This window comes from Panthera leo, chromosome A2 (assembly GCF_018350215.1).
Source record: "Panthera leo isolate Ple1 chromosome A2, P.leo_Ple1_pat1.1, whole genome shotgun sequence".
In the NCBI taxonomy this organism is placed as follows: Eukaryota; Metazoa; Chordata; class Mammalia; order Carnivora; family Felidae; genus Panthera; species Panthera leo.
The window spans coordinates 156,095,444-156,122,954 of record NC_056680.1 but is presented as its reverse complement, the minus strand read 5'-3'; the positions used below and the strand labels follow the sequence as shown (position 1 = coordinate 156,122,954).

General features: G+C 43.6%; 1 protein-coding gene and 1 long non-coding RNA gene across 5 annotated transcripts in view; one reads left to right on the top strand and one right to left on the bottom strand.

Moving 5' to 3' along the window:
• Positions 1–18,004: 18,004 nt before the first annotated feature.
• LOC122212945 lies at positions 18,005–18,731 on the bottom strand. The gene is made up of 3 exons (XR_006199368.1): positions 18,425–18,731; positions 18,237–18,317; positions 18,005–18,088 (listed from the first exon to the last, which is right to left on the bottom strand). It is a non-coding gene; the product is annotated as an uncharacterized LOC122212945 (long non-coding RNA).
• Positions 18,732–19,518: 787 nt separating this feature from the next.
• Positions 19,519–27,511, top strand: part of TCAF1 (TRPM8 channel associated factor 1) — a 40,864-nt gene continuing 32,871 nt past the window's right edge. For 2 of the 4 annotated variants that reach the window (XM_042926912.1, XM_042926914.1), the window contains exon 1: positions 21,491–21,725. The gene's annotated coding sequence lies outside the window, so the exon portion shown is untranslated. Of the gene's footprint in view, positions 19,606–21,490; positions 21,726–22,619; positions 22,702–27,511 lie in introns of those variants that run through there. The other 2 variants (XM_042926913.1, XM_042926915.1) reach the window with 2 other exon arrangements.

Below are 27,511 nucleotides of genomic sequence, written 5' to 3'. Positions count from 1 at the left end.
TAAAGCTAATATAGCTATGGTACAAAATCTGGCAAAGTCAGTATAAGGAAAAAAAACCCACAGATCAATGTGTCCCAAAGTTGGTATTCTACAGAAGTCTGACCCATATATTTTAATAGGAAAGGTTTCCTTTCATTTTTAAGTAAATATATAGAGTGTTGCATTAAATAAATTTAAGGAGTATTATTTACTACAGGATTGCTCAGAGTCTTCAATATGCTAACATGACTTTGAATTTGCAAAAACATATGTAAACATGGCATTTCTTAAAGTTATTTAAGTAGTTCACTTACTAATATGTTCCTGACCACTGTTCCACAGAATAAAAATCTAAAACTGCTGATTAGATGAAGTTCATTAAAAAAAAATAGATCAAAACTCCTAAAAAAGGAAGGATTAGTAATTTTAACAACTTAATGAAAACATAATTTACCATAATTAAGTGCATATATTCTATGAATGTAAGACGTTAAACCTGAAAATCTCCTGGATCAATAAAAAAAAGGAAGAAATTTAGTAAGATGCTTTGTTCACTCCATATTTTATATATTTTGGCACACTAGAAATAAAAGTATATTTCTTTAACATGATTAAGTATTATCTCTCCACTTTAAATCAATAGCTAACATCTCACTTAATAGGTTCTTTAAAACAAAATATCAGTAGCATTCCTTCAGAACAGCAATGGCCAGTTGGAAAATGTAGTGACAAAAAAAATGATATTTTAGGTGAGCAAAATAAACAGGCCATAAATAGGATTTACATCAGTGTCTAAAGTCAAAACCTCACAGAATCACAGTGGTTACATACCTGGCTTTTCGTTTGACTTCTTCAGCCCCTCTGCACTTGCCATTGAAAGTACATCAGTCCTATTGGGAGCCTGCACCATCTGTGAGGGATCTTTTTCGGCAATCCAATGGGTATCCAACCTAATGGGGATGTGTAGTTTTCTATCCACAGCAAATAAAACAGGGGTGGTGGGTTTTTGTTTCTTTTTGGCAGTAGCCGAGGGTGAGGACAGACCCCACCTATCTACCTTGTAGATAGAGAGAGATTGCTATGAGCATTGCCTGGCCATCGCTAGACCCCCCCCTGGGGGCTTCCAGGTCAGATGGAGGTCCTAGTGGGTTAGGGGCAGAACTGGCAGTTAGCTCAAGGGGTGCGGTGGGTTGAGAAAAGGGACTTTCCTCACATCCAAGGGTCAGTTGGAGTCTCTTGCCTTTCAAAACACATGAGCCTCAGTCAGCTTCCAGCCTCTTCCAGGACTTCCAGCCTAGCAGCGAGACCCTGGAAGAAAAAAAAGGCGGGGGGGGGGGGCGGTGATGAGGGCACGACATCTGTCTGGCTCAGGAGGTGTGGGTGGGTTGGGAGGCTCTGCTGCCCCTGGGTCTGTTGGAGCCACAGCCCTAGTGTCTTCAGGAAATGGGAATTTCCTCCATGAATGGCCAACCTAAATCCAACTTGCCCAAGGGTTATACACCTGAAATCCAGGCCCTGGATCTGAGGGACTGGGGCCCTAGGAGGAGGCTAGCTGAAAGAAGCGGGTGGCCTTGGAGGCTCCCTTGCCCCCAGGCTCTGTTAGTGTCGTTGCCGAGGAACATCCGTAAGCCAAGAAGTGTCCATGAGTGCCCCCTAAGAGTGTCCAGGCCCGCGTCAGATCTGTAAAGACTTGTTTCTGGATCCTTTCGAGTAGGTTATTTTTCTTCTTTTAGAAGGATGTTAGTGTATTTTGTTTTTCTTTCTCCAAACCACCCTATTTGAATTTCCTACATGGGATTTAAAGAGAGACAGACTGAGAGAGAAAGAGACCACAGATTTAGGGTGGGGAGGCTATCTATTTCAGTGACCAGGAGAAAAAAGGCCAAGGCATTTTTTCAAGTCAATGTAAAAACTGAACATTTGAGACATCTATAAAGGGAAATAGGTAAAATCCTTCCAGGAACATGCTGGTTAGCCTAAATGCTTCTTCTGTTAGGAGGCAGAAACAGGAAATTCCATGTAAAGATGGTAGGAGGCTAGGTCACAGAATCCCTTCCATCAATATCTAATGAAATTAAGTTAAAGAAAGGTGTACAAGCATAAAAAATACATTTCTTAGTATAAAGCAAAGAAGGAATGGGGCACAACATCATTCCATGAAGCCTAAACGTGAATATAATTTAAAAAATGCATGACATTTACTGAGCCCTTCTATGTACGAGGCTCTCTTCAAAGATGTCTTATGTAAGAATGGATATTTGAGGCCAGGATGTTTGGCTCCAAATCCTCTGCAAAAACAAACAAAAAACACGATTCTGGTTCATCTTTGAATGATATTTAAACACTCTCCCCTACTCATTCTGCCAAGAGCTCCCCCAGAACCTGAGAAATTATACTGAAGGTGAGTTGACAAAATGCTAGGAATTCTTGCTGTTATTGGCCAATCCTGAGATAGTGGGCTGGCGAGGCGCGTAGCTCTGGAAAAAGACAGTAAAATCTTTCAAGGTAGAATCATCTCTCTACATCCAACATAGTCTTCACAGAGCCCAAAGAAACCTTTAGCACTCGCAGTTTCCTAGGGTTCAAAAGTGCTGCACCCCAAGAAGACATATCCAGTCAAGTGCAGAAAACTTTGGTTCAGAGCACTTTGCGTATTTCAGACATCCGTGCTGTAGAGACACATTTAGCTGAGCAATTCTTTGGCTTCTTAGTTGAATTCAAGTTCACTTAAAAGTGACACTGCTAGGTACCAGGGGGGCCCTGGGTGGCTTAGTTGGTTAAGGGTCTGACTCTTGATAATCAGCTCAAGTTCGTGAGTTTGAGCCCTGCATCAGGCTCCACGCTGACAGTGCAGAGCCCATTTGGGACTCTCTCTCTCCTCTCTCTGCTCCCTCTATGCTCTCTCTGTCTCTCAAATTAAATAAATTAACAACAACGACAACAACAACATGACACTCCAGCAAATTGTGAGAAAAGTATTTGTTTTCAAGCCATCCAGCTATGATAGTTTCGTTATAGCAGCCCAAAGCAGCTGGGACTAGTTAAATACCTTTTAAATTAAAAATGGCAGGTGCAGTACAATCCTCTTTCTTTTTTCTTTTATTTCCATCTATTGATGAACTGTATTGCTTTCATAAAAATAAGGAATTTGTTGTCCTAAAAACAGAAGATAGCACTTAACCATTCTTTAAAAAGAAAAATGGGGGTGACTGAGTGGCTCCAGTTGGTTAAGCCTCGGACTCTTGATTTTAGCTCAGGTCACGATCTCACGGTTGTGAGATCGAGCCCACGTCAGGCTCTGCTGGGACTCTGTGCCCCCCCCCACCCCTCCCAACTTGTGCTCCCACACACAGGCTCTCTCTCACAAAATAAGTAAGTAAACTTAGAAATAATAATAATAATAACAATAATTTTCCCACCAGTCTTCCCTCATTTCTCCCCCATCCTTCCACTGTTCCTAATTTTGATTATATTTATTGCTCAGTGAAGTTCCTAAGACTCTGAGCAAACTTGATTTCTAAATACAAAATGTTCCAAGATAAGCTTTAGAAATGTTCTTCTTTGTACTTGTGTTTGTAATAATTCCATTTTACAAATCAATTTCAGTCCCTATTAAAACCCACAGGGAGGGACACAGGAGGAAATGAGGGAAAAAAATGGGGAGAGAAGGAATCAACCAGAAGGGCCCTCCAGTAGCCATTTTCTCTTCCTGGAGGCCTTTATCACAGACTATACAGTGAAGAGTTACATTCGGTGTAGGTAAGTGTCCCCCTCTCACCCTACAAGTCCCTTCGTTATGCAACATAAAGCTCTTAGGGGTAGGGAGGAGGAAAAAAGGCTCAGGGAAACACTCAGGGAGTGAGGCCCACCCAGTGTTCACCCTCCATCTCTGTAAATAAAGAAAAGCCCCAGGGAGTTGTCAGTAGTGGCCACAGGCAAAGCCCCAGTGGAGACTGGAAGCAGCTGAAACAGCAGCAAATTCCAAATGAATAACCCTGGGGGGGCGGGGGTGTGGAAAGGGGCCTGCCACAGTCAGCACTCTCCAGAGGAACAGACCCACCGGGACAGATACACTCGGTGTATCTGTGTGGATAGTACATCACACACGGATTTATATCGAGGAGTTGACTTGGGCGATTGTGGAGGCCAACTCTACAGTCAGCACACTGAGAACTCACCGGTGAAACTCCAGTCCCAAGGCCAACGGGCTCAACATCCAGGGAGAAAGGACAGAAAGAATCCTCTTACTCAGGAGAGGATCAGCTTTTCTGTTCACTGGTACAATCACCGTCTCCTGCTCTCTGGAAATCTGCAAGCCGCCTGTCCTCTCTCCTCGCCTCCCTGCCAAAGCCTCGTCTCCCTCAGAACGGTCCCACCAGGCCTGGACACAGAGTGAAGGGCAGACATGGGGGTTCAGTTCTCAGGGGTTTCTAGAAATGAGCAACCAGCTTCCCAGACACAGAGGGGCAGTCTCTGACTAGAAAGTCCTGTGAGGGTGAAAGGCAAAGCCAATGTCTGGGCATGTTTGTGCAGCTGAGAGGGGTGCTTGGGGAGCAGGTTTCTGTGGAGGCAGACAGAGTGTTCCTGAAAGACCTGGGCTTCTTTGGCGTTGAGTTTTCTCTCTCACTCATTCTCTCTGCCAAGGCAGCTGCGTTTCTCTCTTGCCATATTCCTCCTCCTCCCAGACACTGAGAGTCAGCAGGACACATGCCTGCCTGCCCCCACTCTCTCCCCTGACACACTCACAAAACCCACCATTTCCAGTTGTTTTTCCCGAGCATTTGGTCACAGACTTTGAGAGTGAAAACATCTCACCCAACCTCCTTTATGGAAAAAAAGAAATACTGAATGTAGACAGCAGAAAGAGTTAGCATAGGTAGCAAGAAAGCATGACCTTGACATTTCAATACCCACTGAGGCCAGTGCTTTCAGTACAAAATCCCCCTGGCAGAGATCCCTGGGCCAGCCCTCTAGGCTTTGCTCCTGGGGGGAGGGGGGTGGCTGGCAAGAGACAGGGCAAGTGCAGCCTGCAAATCTCCTCCACCCAAGACAGCACGGACCTCAGCCAGCTAATCCCCTGCCAATGGGGGGCCCGGCTGTTCTGCTCAGCTCCTCTCCTCCCACAGCTGCCTCCCCACACGCCAGCCCCCTAGGCCCTCCTCCTCTGAAATCACCGATATGCTCTTTGAGGACCCGCATTAGACCTGGGAAGGAAAGCTCGGCCTGGGGTGAGGGTCTGGAGAGGAGGGGAGAGAGACCGGGAACTAGTACAGACAGCCATCAGTTAAGAATCTCATATCTCGAGGGACGCCTGGGTGGCTCACCAGGTTAAGCCTCAGACTTCTGCTCAGCTCATGATCTCCTGGTTGGTGAGTTTGAGCCCCTCGTGGGGCTCTGTGCTGACAGCTCTATGCTGACAGCTTGGAGCCTGGAGCCTGCTTGGGATTCTGTGTCTCCCTCTCTCTCTGCCCCTCCCCACCTCTCTCTCAAAACTGAATGAACATTAAAAAAACAAAAACGTCGTGTCTGACACGTTATCATATGTGTTTCAACAGCCCTGGAAAGCACCAGCTTTAAGTGGCAGTAAGAGCACACAGCCAAGTGTCCTTTTGATAAGGTGTTTCACCCACTACACTTTCTACCTGTAAAGAGGGGAAGTTATCTGGGGGACAGAGGCAAACAAACACAGGAAGAGAGCAGATGAAAAGAAACACTATAAGCACAAAAAAGGAGGTGGGATTTAGAATTGAGGGTGGCCTGCTGGGTCCGGGACAGAAAGGGAACTTAACAGGTCAAACTCGCTCAGAAAGAAGTGAAACAGAAGCAGAGAAATATGCAGACACAGGCAGAGATTCAGGCGGTGAGATGGTCGGCTTTGGAGATGGGGCCCAAAAGGCAACGAATTTGGGCAGCCTCCAGGAGCTGAAAAAGGCAAGGAAGTGGATTCTACCCCTAGAGCCTCCAGAAAACACACCCCTGTTACACCTGGATCTTAGCCAGTGGGCTCCTGACCTACAGAAGTGTCAGATAATAAATGTACTGTTTCAAGTCCCCAAATTTGTGGTCGTTTCTTACTGAGGCCCCAGAAAGCACATGCACTCCCCAGCTGGTAGGCTGGTAAGCGGCAGTCGATACAGAGTCTAGGTTTTTAGTAGCCACACCTTTCTTTCTCTCTCTCATGCCCAATATCTGTCACCTATTTGTTGGTTAGTAAAATTGTTGACACCTTCGTGTTTTATTTCTCTTATAAAACAAAACATGGGCACTTTAAAATAATTCAATGGTTATGAAGATATCAGTTGCCAACTTCTTCACTCTTATCCCTGCCCTTTATATAAGCGATGCAAGATTTTCTTGTAATCGTATGCTCCATTCTAATGCAACTTGATGCTTTTAATTAAAAAATGTATCTAGGACCCATAGATTAAATTCGTCCTTAGAAATAAGTGTGCACTGTTTACAGAAAAATATATTATTATATGTCAACTGCTCACTTGTTCATGAATAGTCTCAGATTTATTTTTCAACAAATTGCCCAGCCGCACTCTCTGGACGGGTGCTGGGGTCGCCGCCCCGGATTTGGGGCCCGCATCCCCCTGCAGAAACTGATACAAAGCGAGGCCTCTGCGGTCCAGGGACTGCGGGCCAGGCTCCGCCCCAGCGCTGCGGCCACCAATCAGCTCCCGGGACGCCCCCCACTCCCCCCCGCATCCCCCCTCCCACCCCGTCTGCCTGCGACTTTCCACGTCCCCAGCGTCGTCGGCCGCCCAGTCCCTTCTCACCTGAGAGGCGCCTTCCCTTAGGGAACTGACGCTGCCCCCAGCGAGCAGGTCTTCTCTGCCCCAACCCGCGCCGCAGGGAAGAGCGGGGCAAACGGTGAGTGGCCCAAAGAGGCCTGCTAGTGATACAGGCCACTGCTTGAAGTGCGGTGGCCCGGGAGGGGAGACCGGGGACAGAGGGATGCCCGGGGAGACTGTGCGTGGTGTGGGGTAGGGAAGGATGGGGACTGGTGTGGGCCTCTGCGGGGCCCCAAGGGGAGGGTGGCAGACGTGTCGAATAGAGGACTTCTTGCTGTTTACCTCTCGGATCCTTCTCTGCAGTCTCTGCAGCTCGGTCTCTCTTTTCTTCTTGCCGCATTGTTTTTCACCCTTGCTTGTCAGGAGGCGATGGATGAACTTCCCCTTCCCCATTTTCTTGCGCTTTTGTGTGTGTGTGCTCTGCAAGGAGCTACCGAGATTTGAGCTAAAAGGGAGCCCTGGAGGTGATGTTACCTCATCTCCTGCGGCCTTGCTTTTGAATTATTTGGGCGTTGCTTGCCTTTACAGGAACACTCCCACCCCACCCCACCCCACCCCTCGAAAGGTAATGTCCTCACCTACTCCAGTGTTCTAGGCACCCAAAGGCTCTGAGCGTGTCAGCTCTGTGGGAGGGAGGTGCAGGGTGCCGGAGGGGTGGTGGCGAGAGTAGGTGTGGAGAAGCAGGCTGGACGTTTAGTCTGGAATGCCTTTGGCCTTAGCAGTAAGTGCCCGATTATAAACAGTTCCCCAGGGAAACAGCCCAAGCTGGCCAATGAATGAGTTGGGTCAACCTGCAATGGACTGTGAATGCCTTAACTATAGAAAGGAAGGATTTATGAATCACATAATCATGAAACTTCTTGGAACATGTGCAAGTCAAATTAGACATAAAGGACCAAATGTATCTGTCTAGCAGACCATCCATCCATCCATCCATCCAACCATCCATCCAACCAACCATCCATCCATCCATCCATCCATCCAACCATCCGTCCAACCATCCGTCCGTCCAACCGTCCGTCCAACCGTCTGTCCAACCGTCCGTCCAACCGTCCATCAGTCCAAACATCCGTCCATCCATCCGTCCATCCATCCGTCCATCCAACCATCCATCCATCCATCCGTCCATCCATCCGTCCATCCATCCATCCGTCCAACCGTCCGGCCATCCGTCCATCCATCCAACCATCCATCCAACCATCCATCCGTCCATCCATCCGTCCATCCATCCGTCCATCCATCCGTCCAACCATCCATCCGTCCAACCGTCCGTCCATCCGTCCATCCATCCGTCCATCCATCCAACCATCCATCCATCCATCCATCCATCCATCCATCCATCCATCCAACCATCCATCCATCCATCCAACCATCCATCCATCCATCCAACCATCCATCCATCCATCCATCCATCCATCCATCCATCCATCCTTTCATATTCCAAACTATTTATTTGCCCATTGACTTCATTTCAATACCTTGCTTTCTTTTTTGCTTTGGTTTGATTTTTTTTTTTAATCATTAAGAGGCATTATAAAACATCTAAGAATGGTCTAGAGAATAATAAAATGCCTGACCACCACCTAGATCGAAAAAATAAGATATTGCAGTATCTTAGAAGCCCCCTTCTCCCTCCCCCGAGAGGTGACATCTCTCCTGAAGTTTGTATTAATTATTTCTTTGCTTTTCTTTATAGCTTTGTGATTTGTGTGTGCATTCCAGAAACATATATGTACATATTTGCTTTCCCTTTTAAATTTTCATATTAATGGCAGTATACTGTACATACTCAAGTTTTTGAGATTCACCGTTGTTGATGGTTCCTTCATTTTCACTGTTTATGGTATGAGTATACTATAGTTTATCCTTTCTCCATTTAGGCTGTTGCTAGTTTGGAAAAGGTATTAGCTATCTAGTGCTATGTAACAAATTACCTCAAGACTTGGCTTAACACAAAACAAAACAAAAACCTATTACCTCAGTTTCTGTGGGTCAGGAATCCATCTGGGAATCTCTGACTCAGTGTCTCTCATGGGCTGGGCTCTAAGCAAGGTGTCGAGACTACAATCATCTGAAGGCTGAGGGTAGAGGGGAACCCCTTTCAAACTCCCTCAGGTGACTCTTGGCAGGCCTCTTGGCCTCACTGGCTTTGGTTGGACACATCAGTTCGTTGCCAAATGGGCCTCTATTTAGGAGTTAGTCAAAACATGGAAACTTACTCCCCCCAGGGTAAAGGCTCCCTGAGAGAAAGAGAGAGAGAAAGACGAAGGCCAGATTCTTTTTGTAACCTAATCGCAAAAGCGACATGTGATCTTCTATTAGAAGTGAGTCACTATTTGCAGCCCACACTCCAGGGAAAGAGCTTACACAAGACCATGAATATCAGGAGGCAGGAATCATTGGGGGCCATTATAAAGGCTGCCTACTACAGGGGATATTAACAAATAATGTTGTTCTCCAACACTCTTGTACATGTCTTCTGTTTCTCATGCACAGGCTCACTCTGGTTCCCTGGATTGTATACCTAGAATTGCTGGGCTATAAGATTCGTGTATGTTCAACTTCATTAGGTTATTTCCAACCCGTTTCCAAAGTATTGAGCCAGTTTTTACTCCCTCCAGCAATGGATGAGCGTTTCTGTTCCTCCACATACTTGTTATAACTTGGTATTATCAAATTTCATTTTTAACCAGTCTGGTGGGCATGAAATAGTGTTCCATTGTGATTTTAATTAGCATTTCTCTTCTAACTAATGAAGTGTCCATCTTTTCATATATCTGTGAACTCTTGTGCATCCTCTCTGAAATCCTGGTTCCTGTCTTTTCCTCATTTTCATAGTGGGTTGTTTGTCTTTTTCTTATTGACTCATTGGAATGCTTTCCTTATATAATGTGGAGGATAATCAATCCTTTGTCAGCTGTATATGCCACAAATACTTGCTTTCAGTTTGGTGCTTAGCTTTTGTTTCTCTGTATGTCCATTTCTCTTAAAGAACTAAGTTTTGAATTTTAATTTCAAGTTACCAAGATTTTCTTTTATACTTTGTCTTGTTTGAGAAAATTGTTTTCTCAAGATAACACATTAATTTTACTACATTTACCTCTAAAAGCATTTATAGTTTTGCATTTGGCAATTAGTCTTAATCCACCTGGAAACTGATTGTTATATTGTTTATTGCACAGGGATAATCAATTGTCTCAACACTAGTGATCTGAATAAATTTGGTTTTTCATATATGCATGAATTTGTTATAAGCTCCCTAATCCTATAGTTATCTATTTCCCCCACTACTCTACTTTTAGAATAAGTCTTGAAATATGGTAATAAAGATCCTGCTATTTATTTTATTCTTCTTCAGAAGTGTTTTAACAATTCTTGGATCTTTGACCTTCCATATAAATATTTAAATAAACTTGTCAAGTTCTCCAAAACAAGAAACAAACAAGCAAACAAACATACCCACTAGAATTTTGATTGATATTGCATTAACTTTATATATCAATCTGTGGAGAAAAGGCCTCTTTAAGATTTGTACCTGGGGTGCCTGGGTGGCTCAGCTGGTTAAGCGTCTGACTCGATTTCAGCTCAGGTCATGATCTCACGGTTCGTGAGATTGAGCCCTGCGAGTGAGATCAAGCCCTGTGTGGGCTCTGTGCTGACAGCATGGAGCCTGCTTGGATTCTCTCTGTCTCTCTCTCTCTCTCTGCTTGGGTTCTCTCTCTCTCTCTCTCTCTCTCTCTCTCTGTGTCTCCCAAAATAAATAAGCAGTAAAAAAAAAGATGTTTCACCTTTTCATCTATGAACTTGGTATATAATGCTATTTATTTAGTTCATCTTTAATGTTTTTCAATATTTTGTAATATTTTTATTGCTTTCCTTTTGCTTACTTTTATTAAATTTATTTCTAAGTACATTATATTTTTACTGCTATTGTAAATGTTTTCTTTTATAAGTTTATATTGTGTAGCTTATTGCTGCTTCTGTATCATTCATTTGCCTTTTATATATTAACTGTATCAAGCTTGATAAACTCCATTAATAGTTCAAAAATTACCTATAGAGTCTTTCAGATTTGCTACATAGGCAATCATATCACCTGAAAATAATGACGGTTTTGTTTCTTCCTTTCCAATCCTTATACCTTTAATTTCCTTTTCCGGTCTTACTGCATTGCCAGCATAAAGAATAAAAGTAGAGAAGGGCATCTTGTTTTATCCTTAACATAATAAAGAGAAAAGATTTCATTAGGTCAACTTTAAATATTGCATTTGCAATGGTTATTTTGTAATTGCCTTGTCCCATAAGAAAGTTTGATTCTTCTTCTGGTAAGCACTTTTATTATGAGGAGATGTTTTATTGAATGCTTCTTCTGGAGCTATTGATTTTCTCATATATTTTTTCCATTTAAATATGTTAATATGATGAAGTGTAGTATTCAATCTTTAATATTAATTCAACTTTGCATTCCTGGAACAAATGGCCGATGGTAAATATGCAATAACTTTTATGTAAAGATACAGATATAAAGATAAGCATTAGATATCTGCATTTGTATATGTGAATTGAGATTGACATGTAATTATCCTGTTTGGTTCTAACTTTATCTGTTATTGATATCATCTCATAAAATAAGATGAGTAGTATTCTCACTATTTCTATTCTGTAGAAGAACTCTGTGGAATTTGGAAGAATTTGGTCTAGGTTGTAATTATCTGGTCCTTGAGTATTTCCTCGAATCACCAGCAAAACCTTTAGGGAGTGAAGTTCACTTTATCAGAATGTATTAAACTTGTTGTTTCAGTTATTTTAAGGATTTTAGGATTATTTAAGTCTTCTTATGGAATCAATTTTCATTAAACTTGTTTTCTAAGATATTTTACCATTACATATGTGTATTATTCAAACTTAATAGAATAAAATGGTTTTATAATATTCTGTCATTATCTGTTTAAACAGTTTCATCACCTATTATTCTGACCCATTTTTTCATTATTAATGTGTGTATATATTTTCTCATTTTATTTTGACTAATTTTGTCAGAATTTGGACTACTTTATTAGCTCTTTCAGATACTTACACACACACACTCACACACACACACACACACACACACACACAGCCCTTAGGGGTTTTTTTCATTAATTATTTTATTAGTACTTCTTGATTCTTTGAATTTTTATTTATTTTCTAAGCTTTTAAAAAATATATTTATTTATTTACTTTTGAGAGAGAGAGAGAGAGAGAATATGCATGTGATTGGGGGAGGGGCAGAGAGAGAATCCCAAGCAGGCTCCATGCTGTCAGCACAGAGCCCTACAGGGCGTGATCCCACGAAAAGTGAGATCATGACCAGAGCCAAAATCAAAAGTTGGTCACTTAACCAACTGAGTCATCCAGGCGCCTCTTATTTTCTAAGCTTTTAAGGTATATGCTTAGCTTGTTAAGCTCTTAAAACTATAAAATTTTGTCACTGCTTAGCTGTCTCTCACAAGTTTTGATATGAATATTTTGCTATCATGTAGCTTTAAGTATCTATAATTTTGATTATGGTTTCTTATTTAAGCCATGCAATTTTTTGGACAGTGTACTTTAATTTTCAGTTATTCACATGAAGATTCTTTGATTTATCTTGCAGTAAATGTTGCCTAATTCATAATGTAGTCAGAGAATGTACAATATCAAGTGCTTTTGATTTCTTGAAGCTAGTTTTATAACCTACCACACAGTGAGTTTCATCTGTGTGCTTGAAAATAATGTGTAGTTTCTAATTATATAATGTCCTATATATACCTTTAAAACAAGTGCATTAATTATGCAATCCAGATCTTCCATATCGTTACCAATTTTTGTCTGTTTAAATTATCAATTACAAAAATACGTATGTTAAAATCTCTTACTCTGATGGTAGATTTTGAAATTTATCATTATAGATCTGTATATTTTTACTTCATATATTTTGAGGCTATGTTACTAGTGAATTGGAGTAAATTGAAAATTTTATCATAATGTAGGGATTCAATATTGTGGCTACCTATTAATGCTTTTTGTTTTAAATGCTTAATTTGCTCAGGTATCAAATCAAGGTTTCTCTGGGGCGCCTGGGTGGCTCAGTTGGTTGAGTGTCCGACTTCAGCTCAGGTCATGATCTCACAGTTCGTGAGTTCGAGCCCCACATCGGACTCTGTGCTGACAGCTCAGAGCCTGGAGCCTGCTTCAGATTCTGTGTCTCCCTCTCTCTCTCTGCTCCTCCCCTGCTCACACACTGTCTTTGTCTCGAAAATAAATAAAGATTTAAATCAATCAATCAAGGTTTCTCTGATTAGTGTTTACCCTGATTGGTGTTTACTTCCAAGGAAGATTTATCTTTCTTTCATCCTGTGGCTTTAAATATTTCTGAATCTATGTTTCAAGGATATATATCATGAACTTATTTGTATTTTTTAAATGCTGGGTTTTAAAATTATTGTTTGACAGGGCATTTGGGTGGCTCAGTTGGTTGAGCTTCCAACTTCAACTCAGGTCATGATTTCATGGTTCATGAGTTCAAGCCCTGCATCAGGCCCACTGCTGTCAGCACAGAGCCTGCTTCAGATCCTCTGTCCCCATCTCCCTCTGCCCCTCCCCTGCTCATGTTCTCGCTCTCAAAAATGAATAAACATTTAAAAAATAAGTAAAAATAAAATTATTGTTTGACAATTTATAACTTACCACTGAATAATTTATTCCAGTTATATTTATTGTGATTAGTAGTGCAAATAGATTTATTTCTGTAATTTTATTTGTTTATTATTTTTTATGCTTTGTCTGTCTCTTTTATTCCTCTCCCCTCTTTTACTCCTTTGTGTCCCCATTTTACTGCTCCTCTTATTTGGAAATTACATGTTGTAACATTTTAGTTTGAATGTTTTAGGAATACTCCAAAATTCCTAAATTTTATAACTTAGTTGTATGATACATTTAATTCATAACATTTATTGAGGTAGAACTGAGAGATAAAATTTGCATATATAAAAGATGTACAATGTGATATGTATAATTATTAAATGATTACCACACATGCTAATTAATACACTGATCACCACACATAGTTTACCTTTTTTGTGTGTATGAGAACAACTGAGATCTATTTTTTTTAGCAAATTTCAAGTATATATACAATATTATTAACTATAGACACTGTACTATACATTAGATCTCCAGAACTTATTTATCTTACATATCTGAAACTTTGCAGCCTTTGACCTATATATCTCCCCATTTCCCCCACCTCCCACATTCTAGTAACCACTATGCTACTTTCTGCTTCTGAGTTCGACTATGTTAGATTCCACATACGAGATCATATAGTATTTGCCTTGAATTATTTCAAAACTTAACATAATGCATTCAAGTTTCATCCGTGTTGCCACAAATGGCCAGATTTTCTTCTTTTTTATGGCTAAATAAATTCCACTGTATACTCATACAACAATTTATTTATCCATTCATTCATTTGCTAGACACTTAAGTTTTTTCCATACCTCGGTTACTGCGAATAATGCTGCAGTGACCATGGACGTGCAAATATCACTTCTAGATATTGATTTCATTTCCTTTGAATATATACCTAAAAGTTGGATTCCTGGATAATATGGTAGTTCTATTTTTTTTTTCATTTTTTTTTATTTTAGAGAGAGAGAGAGAGCAGGGAAGCAGGACAAAGGGAGAGGGAGAGAGAAATAATTTTAAGCAGGCTCTATGCCCAGCTGAGAGCCTGATTGATGCAGGGCTCAATCTCACAACCATGAGATCATGACCTGTGCCAAAAACAAGAGCTGGACGCTTAACTGACTGAGCCATCCAAGCACGCAGGTAGTTCTGCTTTTAATTTTAGAAGGAACATCCATGCTATTTCCCATAATGGCTATGCCAAAATGCATTCACACCAACGGCGCACAAGTCTTTCCTTTTCTCCATATCCTCACCAACACTTTTTATCTTTTTGATAGTAGCTCTTCTAACAGGTTATGAGGTGATATGTCATGGTTTAGATTTGTATTTCCCTGATGATTAGTGGACTTGTGTGCCTTTTCATATACCTATTGGCCATTTGTATGTCTTCCTTTGAGAAATGTCCACTTACGTCCTGTGCTCATTTTTTAATTGGACCATTTACTATTTAGTTGCTTGAATTCCTTACGTATTTTGGATATTAACCCCTTGTTGGGGATGTATGGTTTACAAATATTTTCTCCGATTCCATAAGTTGTCCCTTCACTCTGCTGATTGTTTCCTTTGCTGTGGAGATGCTTTTCAGTTTGAAGTAGTCCCACTTGTTTATTTTTGCTCTTGTTGCCTGTTGCTCTGGATCCCTTTTGGGGTCATATAAACATTTATTGCCCAGATCAATGTCAAGAACTTTCTTCCCTATGTTTACTTCTAGTAGCTTTACAATTTTAAGTCTTTAAGGCATTTTGAGTTGATTTTCGTATATGGTATGAGATAATAGCCTAATTTCATTTTTTTGCATGTGGGTATACAGTTATTTCAATACCATTTATTGAAGAGTCTATTCTTTCCCCATTGTGTGTTCTTTGTACCTTTGTTGACAATGAGTTGGATACAAATGTATGGGCCTATTTCTGGGCTCTCTACTTTTTTCCATTGGCCTATATGTTTTTATGCAAGTACCATAGTATTTTGATTACTGTAGCTTTGTAGTATAGTTTGAAATCAGGCATTTTATGCCTCAAATTTTATTCTTCTTGCTGAAGATGGCTTTAGAAACTTGAGTTCTTTTATGGTTCATACAAATTTTGGAATTTTTTTCTATTTTTGTGAAAAAATGCCATTGGAATTTTGATAGGGATTATATTAAATTAATAGATAATTTTGGTTGGTATGGACATTTTAACCTTAATTCTTCCAATCTATGAACATGGAATATCGTTTCATTTATTTGTGTCTTCAACTTTTTTCTTCAACGTTTTATAGTTATCAGTGTACAGATCTTTTACCTCCTTGGTTAAATTGGTTAAGTATTTTATTGTTTTTAATGCTATTGTAAATGGGGTTGTTTTCTTACTTTCCTTTACAGATACTTCACTGTTAGTATAAAAAAACATAACTAATTTTTATATGTTGATTATGTTTCCTGAAACCATACTGAATATGCTGAATTCATTTATTCTAACAGTTTTTTGATGGAGCTTTTATAGTTTTCTATATATGAGTTTTAATTCTATACTGAAATCCTCCAACCTGGCTTCTGTAATTTTTTAACATATTGATCACAGTTATTTTATTTATTTATTTATTTATTTATTTATTTATTTATTTTTTAATATATGAAATTTATTGTCAAATTGGTTTCCATACAACATCCAGTGCTCATCCCAAAATATGCCCTCTTCAATGCCCAATCACCTACCCTCCCCTCCCTCCCACCCCCCATCAACCCTCAGTTTGTTCTCAGTTTTTAAGAGTCTCTTATGCTTTGGCTCTCTCCCACTCTAATCTCTTTTTTTTTTTTTCCTTCCCCTCCCTCATGGGTTTCTGTTACGTTTCTCAGGATCCACATAAGAGTGAAACCATATGGTATCTGTCTTTCTCTGTATGGCTTATTTCACTTAGCATCACACTCTCCAGTTCCATCCACGTTGCTACAAAGGGCCATATTTCGTTCTTTCTCATTGCCACGTTAGTACTCCACTGGATCACAGTTATTTTAAAGTAAGTCCCTAAGAATGCAAATGTCCAAGCCACCTGTGAGTCTATTTCTATTATTTGTTGTTTCTTTTGAGTTCTTGGCCATGTCTTCTGATTTTTACCCTCCCTCTAAATTTTTGATGGGGTGCAGGACATCATGAATGAAAAATTATAAAGTTATGGTTGATGTTATTGTTTGTCAAAGAGGACTTTTGGGGGGATGGGGAACAGATAAAGTACCAGAAGATTACTTTCATACTATCAAAGTTGAGTTTTAAGCTTTCTTAAAACTGGTACATTTGTAGTTTTTCCTTTACCCACCCTTAATGCTTACTCCTAAGGTGTCATTCTTATTGATACGCCATGGATTTTCTCAACTGAAAGCAGAGTGTTGATAAGAATCACTTACTTCTGTGGGACTTGTCCTCTACTGCTTTGTTCCCAGAGAAGTACAATTACTGAATTGACAGCTCAACTATTTAGCATGTTAGCCTCTATTTTCAACAAGTTTTTGGCGGGGGGGAAGGTGGGGGGTCTATCCCTGTGTGTGCAGAGCTTGAAAGTCAGTCAGCCAGGGACAAATTAAGGGGAACTTGTACATAGATTTTTACATTCACTTCTCAGGGACTTCTTGTCTGAAATGTTGCCCTTTGGGTTCAGTTGGTTTGAGAATCCTGAACCAGTAAGATTGACATTTTCAGCTCGTGAAATGCATTGTGAACTGGAAACTGTCCTAAACCAAAAAGCCACAGCAGATGTGGAACTCATGTCCTGTGTTTTTCTTCCCTTGGGACTGTAGCTTCTCAAGTTCTCCCTGTGTTGTTTGCTCTTCAAAGTCTTCCATTGTTTCCTATATTTTGTCCAACATCTATTGCTGTGAATTTTCAGTGGAAGTATGGTTCCAAATAAGGTATCCTCTCAACGCCAGATTTAGAAGTCTCTTACCATTTTGTCTTACATTTTAGATAATTTATCTAATATTATTTTATTTCTTCTTGAGATACATCCTTTAGAATTTCCTTTAAAGAGCTTTTGAAAATAAATTCTCAGTATTTGCTGGTCATTTTTAAGACACTTATAATAGAAGATAATGCCAGGACAGCACTAGGGGTCAGAAAGCAGGGAGGGTAGCATTTGACTAGCCACAAGTTTTAGATTATTATGGGTGGTGCTGCTTTGAATATTCTAGTGCATGTCTTTTGGTGACATATATATACATCTTGGGTATATGTATATACCTAAGAGTGGTATTACTGAGTAGTCCTATTTTTTTTTCAAAATTATTTTTGTAACATTTTAAAAATACAAAATGTCTAAAGAAAAAAATTACTGGCCAACCCGCCCCACTTCTTGAGGTAGCCAAATATGTCCTTATTTTTCCTGCTAGATAAACATAAATACACAAAAGGAGCATTACAAAATTTTCACTGAAAGTATATATTGGAAGCATTCAAGGTATAACTTGAGCTCATCCTTTTTAGAACTCCATAATATTTTACAGTATGGATTTTTAACAAATTGTTTATTCATCCCAATGTAGCCGAGTATTTACAGAACGTAACATCTCCAAATTTATTTCAGTACTTTCAGGATTTCCTGGCAATTTCTGTTACTCGAGGTAGAAACTGGAAAGAAAAACAGAAACGCTAGAGAAAGTATAAATAAGGAAGGATATAGGATTTAAAACCGAGCTGGTAATGTGCAGTTTGAAAGAGAGAAAGGCTAGAACTAGCTGAAGTTTTAGCAGATATAGGAAGAAAATGATAGGCTGACCTCACATTCATGTATCTTGTCCATCCGTCCGTCAAGTGGACATTACGAAGTACCGGTTTATGGCCACATGAAGTGGAGAATCTGAAGAAGAAGAAGAAAACATAGGTCTAGACTTATGTTTCCTCTAGTGTGGTGAGTGGTAATGAAACCGTGAAGGAATACAGGATGTAGTAATCTATCCCCTTTACCACTGAGTCCGCATTCCTGTGGAAGGTCCAGCCTGGACACTGTTTTGCAGGAGGGGAGAAAGCTGTTTCATGGTCGCTTCCTGAGAAGTTTGGCCAGGGACACCTTCTCCTTAGGCACCCAGAGAACAGGGGCCAGTGCAGTGAGGGGTGAAGGGTGAGGAAACAGGCGAATGTGCAGAGGCCACACCAATCTTTCAGGTCCTTGGGACCGGCAGCCATAAAAGGGACAGGTGGTTTTCCCCCAGCTTCTCATGTTGAGCTCACCATGGATTCAAGACAGGGCCATAGAGTCCAGTCCCCGCTCAAAAGTCACCTGTTATATCCCACTCTTTCTTGACTGAAATGAGACAGGACGAAGAACAAAGTTCAAGAATCCCCCACACAGGGAGAAATCAGATTTATAGAGGCGTCGCTACCAGCTACTTGAGCAAGGATCTTTTTATCTCTTGTAGTTGATTAAATGTATCGTTTTTTTATCACAAAATGACACATATCACCATTGAAATGTTAAAGAGGGGTGTGAAGTAAAGATACTTAAAAGTAATCTACTCTTAACTGTCTGAACGGATTCTAATATTTTAATGTGTTTTCCATGTAATTCCTGTGTTTATATAAGCATATATATTTTTAAAGTTTTTCGTACAAAAATGCAAGCTCTCCACTTACTACCATGTTAAATGTTCATTAAAAATATGAATATAGCTACAGCCCAACTCCTGGCACATATATGTAGATTTAACTCATCCTTGTCTTACATGCAAATCTATATTTACCAACCCCTCCCTTGTTGGTAAATAGTCTCACGGATTTATTATTTTTTTAATCGCCCTGCCGCACTCCCGGAGCCCTGCCGGGACACCTTCCAGCATTCGTGGCTGCATCCTCTCCCAGAACCCGACACAAAGCAGGGCCTCTGAGGTCTGGGGGCGGCCGGCCAGGCTCCGCCCACCCCCCCCCCCCCCCACTGCCGCAGCCGCCAATCAGCTCCCGGGATGCACGCCCCCCCCCCCCCCCCCCAGCCCCTCTCCGCACTGCAGCCAGTCTGCCCCCACACGCCTCCCGCCCCCACCTCCACCAATTACCAAATCCGCAGGCTGATTGCCCTGTCTCCTTGTCACGTCTCTGCAGAGGAGTCCCTTCCCCCTCCGAAGTAGCCCGGTGTGCAAACTGCTGGATAACGGGTGAGTCTCGACCAAAGACGTTTCTAGAACCGGGGCAGCCCCCCCCCCCCCCCCCCCCCCGGCGCACCGATCAGGCCCACCGATCAAGCCCGCGCGGCCCGGGGGGCGGGGGAGGGGGGAGAAGGACGGACCCGCCCGGGGTCCCGGGGAGCGCGGGGGAGGGGGCGCCTGCCTGGCTGCGAAGGTAGTCGGGCTTTGGGCCTGAGACCGCTTGGGCCTAAGGAGGCGGATGGCTTCCAAAGAGGATTCCCTGCGGTCTCTCCATCCCTGTGTCTGCTTCTGCTCCTTTTCTACCACTCTGGCTCTTATTTCTTTCGTGCTTCATTCTTGTTCTCCAGGAATTTATGCCTTTTAAAAACACTTCTCATAATGAAATGTTCCAAAACTGCAGATAGGTACAGACAATTACATAACAGAATTATCAGATGCGAACATTTTTTATTACCTTTGCTTCAGCGCACTTGGTCTCCCCTACTCCGCCGTGTGTGTGTGTGTGTGTGTGTGTGTGTGTGTGTGTGTCCCCTCCTTCTAAGAAACAAAACCTGACAGTGAAAATCCTTACTCCACCAAATCTCGTGTCCATCCTCAGATGTTGTTATATTGTCCTTCTCATGTATGTTTTTGTACTTTTATTGTATTTATCTTTATGTAAGCAATATGTGCGTTTTTGTTTTGCCCCTTAACATTTTTCGTGAAACTCAGTATTTGGGGGTTTTGCCTTGCGGTGCTTCTAGTCGTGGCATTTCAGAATGGAAAGGGACTTAGCAAGTTTCCAGCCCTCCTCCTTTATCATCTGGGAGCCCTGACCCCTGTAGGAGGTAAAGGATCTGCCTGCTCACTTTCACACAGGTGGTCCTTCACTGGGCAGGAGCCTGAATTGAGGTTCTCTTGGTTTCTGTTCCCTGCGTTCCATGTTTTATGCCACTGAGCTCACCTACCCACATCCCCCTGTTGGCTCTTGCTGATATGATTCGGTTTGGGGAAGGATTTAAAGAAGAAAGGAAATTGGAAAGGGGGTTGAAGGGAGGTGCCGAAAGGAAATATGACTTGGATGCATTTTCCTGAAACACGAAGAATTGAATCTTAGCACAACTTGAATATTTATTTTACTTAAGAAGCACTGGTACAGTCTTACTGATCTAAGAACGTTGTAAGTATTCACTCACCTAATTTAAGCCTTGTTAAGAGATCTGTAATATACTAATTTCATCATCCCCGGTGTACAGGTAAAACTGAAGTGCAGAGTAACTCTGGGGAAGCCACTCAGCCTGTGAAGTGTAGCACCGCGATCTGAATCCAGGGCATCTGGTGACAGCCTTGAGTTTCTAACCGCTGCGCCACCCTGCACTTCACATGCTGGAACTAGCTAGCACCTGAGGGAGGTGAAGGCTCCAGACGAAGTGAGGAGCAACAGTCAGCTGGTTACTGGAAACGAGTTCGAGGTAGAAATAGGAACGGAAATGGACCCAGATGCATAAACTCTGGCTGCCTATTGTCTGTCTGCAACATCATCTCATTTTTCACTTACAGAAGTAACGTATGTAACAATGCAGAGCTCTAGGAAAGTTGCCCTCCGCTGTTCCTCAGGGCAAACGGTATTAACAGGTAGAGACGCAGCGTGCCTTCTCCCACCGCAATACGAATACATAAAAGGCTAGTTTTTACTATAAAAACGAAAGCATTGTCAACAGCTTCCTACAGTTTTTATTTTCCCCTTGGCAGTGCGTCAAGTACATTCCCCCCAACCAAATGGAGATCTAAGCTCCTCCTAAGAACTGATACCCTATCATTTATTCAGCCTTGCCCTGGGTAACGAGTAGAGTTTATGTCCCTAATCCCGTCCACTCTGCCAGGGTGGGGGCCGTCGCAGCGCCGAGCCCACTGGGCCGGCGACACAAAGAAGCGCTGTCCCCTGCCAAGCGCCGCCCCTCGGGCTGGCGGTCGCGCCCGGGAGGAAGTGGGGAGGAGGAGACTCCTCGGGAACCCCTCCTCCCGGTGCCCGCTCGCCAGCCTGCCCGGCGCCGCCCGCAGGGAAGCCCCTTCCCCGCAGCACCGCGCGTCCCCTCTGCGCCCAGCCCTGCCCCCTCCGGCTGTCCCCGTGGAAGTCGCAGGGCGACCTGGTGAGTGGCCCTCTGCGAAAGCGCAGGAGGGGCGGCCGGCGGTGGCCTCGGCCCGGCTCCGGGGAGGGCGGTGCCGGAGGCCGAGGGGGCGCGATGGGGGCGCGGGCGGACCTGCGGCAGCGGCCCGCCGCGGGGCCGGGAGGCTCCCAGGCCGGGGACGGGCCTCTCGCTGACCGTGTCCGCGCCCCTGCTGGTGATGTTCTCTGGCCTGGGCGCCGCGTCGCCGCTGCCGCAGTGCTGCCCCTCTCCGGGCTCTGACATCTGATGTTTGTGTTTGCGTGCTTTGTGTCGTCGAGACGCGCAGGCCCGAGCCGGGAGCACAGCATCTCGTCCGCAGCTGCGTCGGAGAATGCCGCAGCCCAGGGAGGAGGCAGGGCTCGCGCGGGGTCACACAGGTGGCTGGTGACAGAGCATCACTTCTGTCTTACTGCCCTTTGATCTTTGCAAACACTGGCTCGGGGACTGAGCTCCCTTGCCCACTCTCACCGGCCCGCTGGAGGCTGGTGGGTGTGGGTGTGTGTGTGTGTGTGTGTGTACGCGCGCGCGGGCTCATGTAAGTGCAGGAAGGGCCAGTGGTCTGTCTGTGTACCCCTACCTCACCCCAACCGTGCCAGCGGGTCTGGAGCCATTCCCTGCCAGGCAGAGCTTTTCCGCCTCGCTCCCCTCCTCCCCATGGTGTCCTCCCCCGCCCCCCACCCGTGTCCTCCCCCATCCCAGCCCCTCTCCCTTCCTCCTCTGACGTCACCGCCAAGCTCTTTGCCTACTGGCTCTGGGCCTGCGTAGGATAGTCTGGCTGGGGTGGGAGCCTGGAGGTTAACGGAGAGGATCCCACACCAGAAGAAGGTATCAACAACCCCTCGAGGTTGAGAATGGCCTGTCTTGCACGTTGTCCCTTTGATAGAACGCTCTGCTCTCGGAGGCAGGCCGGTCACCACTCCGGGGCTCCTGCGTGATGCCTTCTCCTGGGAGTTTCCTGGTGAGAGAACTGAGCAAATATGAGTGAGGGAAAGAGAGCCCCAGGGGAACTCAGGAATTAAGGGAATGTAGTGAGATAGGAACAGGGGAATAGAAAACAGCATTTTGAATCGTGCTTTTTAGGGAATGGGGGAGGGATGGGACAGGGCCACGAGGAGGCCTTCAAAAACTGGTAATGGTCTGTTTTTTAAGCTGGGTAGTAGCTATGTAGGAATGTTTAATTTTTTAACTTGTTTTACCATCTGTGTCCTTCCACACACATTACATATTCCTTACCATTAAAAAAATTTTAATGTTTACTTTTTTGAGAGAGAGAGTGTGTGGGGGAGGGGCAGCGAGAGAGGGAGACACAGAATCTGAAGCAGGCTCCAGGTGTGAGGCTTGAACTCATGAATCATGAGATCCTGACCTGAGCCGAAGTCAAATGCTCAGCCTACTGAACCACTCAGGTGCCCCAATGAAACCACTTTTAAGTGAAAAACAAGATTGATCTGTAAGTATGTAGGACAGAATGCAAAAGAAGGGGGAACCCACCCCAACTCTAGTTTAGTTGACAGACACTGGAAAGGATATTGGATGTATACAGGGAAAAAGAAACAGGGGCTCGTGGAAGAAAATGGCATGGAGAAGGGAAGACCTATAGGACTGGATGTCTGTGGTATTACTCATTCATCAAGGCCAAGGTAGCTATTTGCTGGAGAAGTGATCCTAGGCCTGCCCTTGATACCCACATCCATCTCCCAGTCACCCATCCATGGAGTACGTCTTCATTCTCCTGGGGAATCCAAAGAATCAAACATATCCCCTGATTTCAGACACGTATCCTGCTTTGGGGATTTGAAATCGAACCATAATGCAGGATGTGGCACATTATCCAAGACCAGCCCACTACCCTCCTTCCCTTCCAAATACAGCTCGTACAGGAAAACACCATTTAGGTAGCATGAGGCCTCTTTGTGGTAGGGGGAGGGATTTGTAGAGTTACAAGTTGTGCCTGAGGTACTTTCTGCTTTATGGGTGCCTTGGGTTCCAGCAAGCTCAGAGGCCAGAGTTGGCCCAAAGGAGAGAAAGCAGGAGCCATGGAAGGAGAATGGAGGATGAAGAACTTAGAGAAATAAAAGGGATTCCCCCAGGCCGTGTCCATCTGCGTTCCCCAAGCTAGGAGAGCAAACAGGGATTTGGGCATAAACAGGAAGCATTTCGTTTAACAGTCAAGTGCTGCAGTCCTGGATATAACTGGTTAAAGTGGGAACAGAACCAGCTGCAAAGTTCAAGGAACCCCACAGAGGAGGAAATCAGATTTCTTGGTGGGTAAATGCTCAACCGACTGGGAGATGGACAAAGACATTTTAGAATGAGTGAGAGATGATCGGTTGAGCAGGCCAATGATGTGCATACTCATTCATTTAATGTTTGCTTGAAGTTCTATTATCTGTGTTATTTTTCACTGTGATACACACAGCAGTTCAAAGGATGCAGACTTGTGCGCCTCGTCCCTTCCTGATGCAGTGAATGTTCGCATGCTGAAATGTGGCCTCCATAGATTTTTTTTTTATCGTATATAAAATCCTGGTACTTAAGAGGCTTATCTATTTCCGGTATTTACAAGTGTGGACTCCAGTATAAGATTCCCCAGGTTTGAATCCTGGGTCCCACCGCTCACACCTGTGTGACTTGAGCAAGTAACACATTCTCTGACCATCACATTTTTTGGTTTTGCCCACCTATAAAATGGAGCTAGTGATAGTACATACCTCACAGGTGTATTGTTAGGATCAAGGAACTGATGTAAAGCACTTCCAGTAACGTCTGGAGCCTGGGAAGCAGTGTAGTGTCATTACTACTACTAAAACGATTACTATTTTCACTCATACAAAAACGGGTGTGTGTCCTGCATACAGTGATATGAAAGTTTCATTTAAAACACACCTAGGGTATTCTACGTACGTGCAAAATTTAACGCATTCTTTGTAACAGTGATGGGATATTCTACAATATACATGATCATACTTTATTCAGACATTCTCCCTCTCAAAAGCTGGCTTGCCACACACACAGTGTTGGTATAAAGCTGAGGCTGCACTCAAGTCCCCACTCGTGATGCAGGACAGAGAGGACGCCAGCTTGAGTGTCCCCACCAAACCCCACTCACCTTGGGCCACTCGTCCAGCCCAGGAGACAGGTAGAAGGAGGCAACTCCACAGGAAGAGCCCTCTTCATTCTGGTCCCCTCCTTTTCAGGTGTCGAGGCCATCTGCCTGTGTCTTTGTCACTTTTCCACAGATAGTTCTTCTCCCACGAACTAGCTGGAAAGACAGCTAGTGAGAGAAAAATGTGAGTTCCCTGCCCTGAGCATTTTTGGAGGATCCGCAACTGGCAGCGACAAGGGCCCCCAGAGGAGGGATCTGACGGGCAGCTCTTTCCGGGTGGGGCATGTATGGGTGGCTGCCTGGGGGCTGCGCCCTGGTGTCTTATGTTGCCATAATGGGCTGTGGGGTGCCACAGTTTGTGGAAGTGGGGTAGGTGTGCTTTAGGGTAGAGAGCTGCACCCACAGGAGTCACAGATGGTTCCAGAAAACATCCTTTGTCATTTATCTCCTAGGTTTGCATTTATCCGTCTCCATTCATAGTTTCGTATGGCAGCGAGCATCCTTGTACATATATCTGTAATGCTGCTCTTATTTCTGTAAGCAGGGTAATAAGAAGAGGGATTGCTGGTCTGGGGACAGGCTCGGCCCTGAAACGGAGCTGCCACTCTGTTGACAAAGCAATCTGTCAGATCGCTCTCAGCTTCTCGGCCCGTCCGGCAAATTGCAGTAGTGTCTGCTTAGCCTTTTGGACATTGGGCATTATTGTCTGCCTTCACCTTCTCCGCCTTCTCCTCCTCCTCCCTCCCTTTCTCCCTCACCATCTCCCTTTTTTGACAATCTTGTGGGCAGCATCATGCATCCTATCGTGAATTGCCTGAAAGTGAGATTGAGCACATTTTCATAGACTAATTGGCCACTTAAATGTCCTCTTCTGTGAATATCTTCTCTTAAAAGGATAGGATTTCAGCAGATAGAAAGATGTGGGAGAGGCAACAGGAAGGAAAGAGAATCTAAAATGACAGCAGGGTATGTCCAGGGATGCCAAGTGTTCTGGAAACTGCAGAGTGGCCGGAGACATGGCTGGAAAATGGAAGGAGCAGCCCGCCCCGGAGACCTTAAACCCCAGGATAAAGGTGTCAGATTTAACACCATAGGAAAAGGCGAAGCTCCAGGCGGGGGTTCTCTTCTGGGAACTAATGTGATCTGTAGCTTTAGGAGAACAGAGGCCAGAACAAGACCCTGGTGACTTAGAAACTGGATCACTTCAGTCGAGGAATGAATTACTGAGCACCCGAACTAGGTTACTGGCAGTGTGGTTGGAAACCATGAACGATGACCTTGACAGGACTGTGACCAGCTGGATACGGGACAGGAGAGAGAAGGGACACAACTGTGCCTGTGTGGTTTGCCGTCCTGGCTATTTGTGGACACCGGGAAGAACGGAGAAGGCACAAGCCCTTGGCAACCAATCACTTGCTGATTCTGTGGTCTCAAAGCTTCTCTGAGGTAGATGTCTCCTTAACAACTAGGGCCACTAAGCTCACATAATTTGCCTAAGAGGAGCTAGTTTAAAGGGAAAAGAATAAATTTAGTACTTCTTTAGTTTTAGAGGCCTCTGCAAATGGTAGAACGTGCTCCTTCAGGAGGGATCTTGGGTTTATTCGTTACCTCAGAACCAGGGCCTTTTTGTCTGTGCCTTGGACCTTTTCAAAGGCCCGTGGAAATATTTGAGAACTAAACGTAGTCATCGTTAGTTTTAGTGTCAGCATTGGCTCCAAAATGTGAAAACTGTAAAATCAGAATCATTAGGGGCACCTGGGTGTCCCAGTTGGTTACGCATCCGACCCTTGGCATCGGCGCACATCACAATCTCATGGTTCGTGAGACCCAGCCCCGCGTCGGACTCTGTGCTCTGGCAGCATGGAGCCTGCTTGGAGTTGTCTCTCTCTCCCTCTGTCTCTGCTCCTCCCCCCATCATCTCTCTTTCAAAATAAATAAACTTAAAAAAAAATCATTAAATGCTTAGTCCAGTATTTGTAAATTCTAACATTAGGTTTGCTTGTTGTTCACTTTGTAAGAATTCTCTATTATGCACGTTGGCAAGTTAAATAGCTTACCCTTAACCAAATAATTATAAGCAAACATACATGTGTATATACATATATAAGTGTATATATGTATATATGTATATATATATATATATATATATATATATATATATATATATATATATATAGGTATATATATATGAGTGTGTATATATACAGGTATATATATATATGAAATAAGTAATTGAAAGGCACTTAACCTGTTACTTCCTTTAATCCTTGGGACAACCTGATGTGGTAGATACTCTTATCCCTTCTTAATGAATGAGGAAATGAGGACGGAAATGTGCTGCCCATCTCACAGTCAGTAAGCGAACAGCTGAGATTCAAGTCCTGGTAGCCTACCTCCAGAGCCCGGGCTTGGAGCCGCTTTGCCATATTGCCTTCAGAGTGAGAATATTCTCTGACAAGGGAAACAGAAAGAAAAGAGGTTACGGGCCCAAGACTAAAAACCTGGGACTTTTCAGAAGAGGTAAGAGAAGGCTGGAAAGTAAATGGGTCAGCAGGTTGAAGACGTTGCGCTTGGCCCAGGCGGTAACGTTACTGGTGGTGACAGCCTCGGGGACCGGCACTGTCCGGTGCCAGCGGGTGGGCAGTGAGAACGGCAAGCCCTC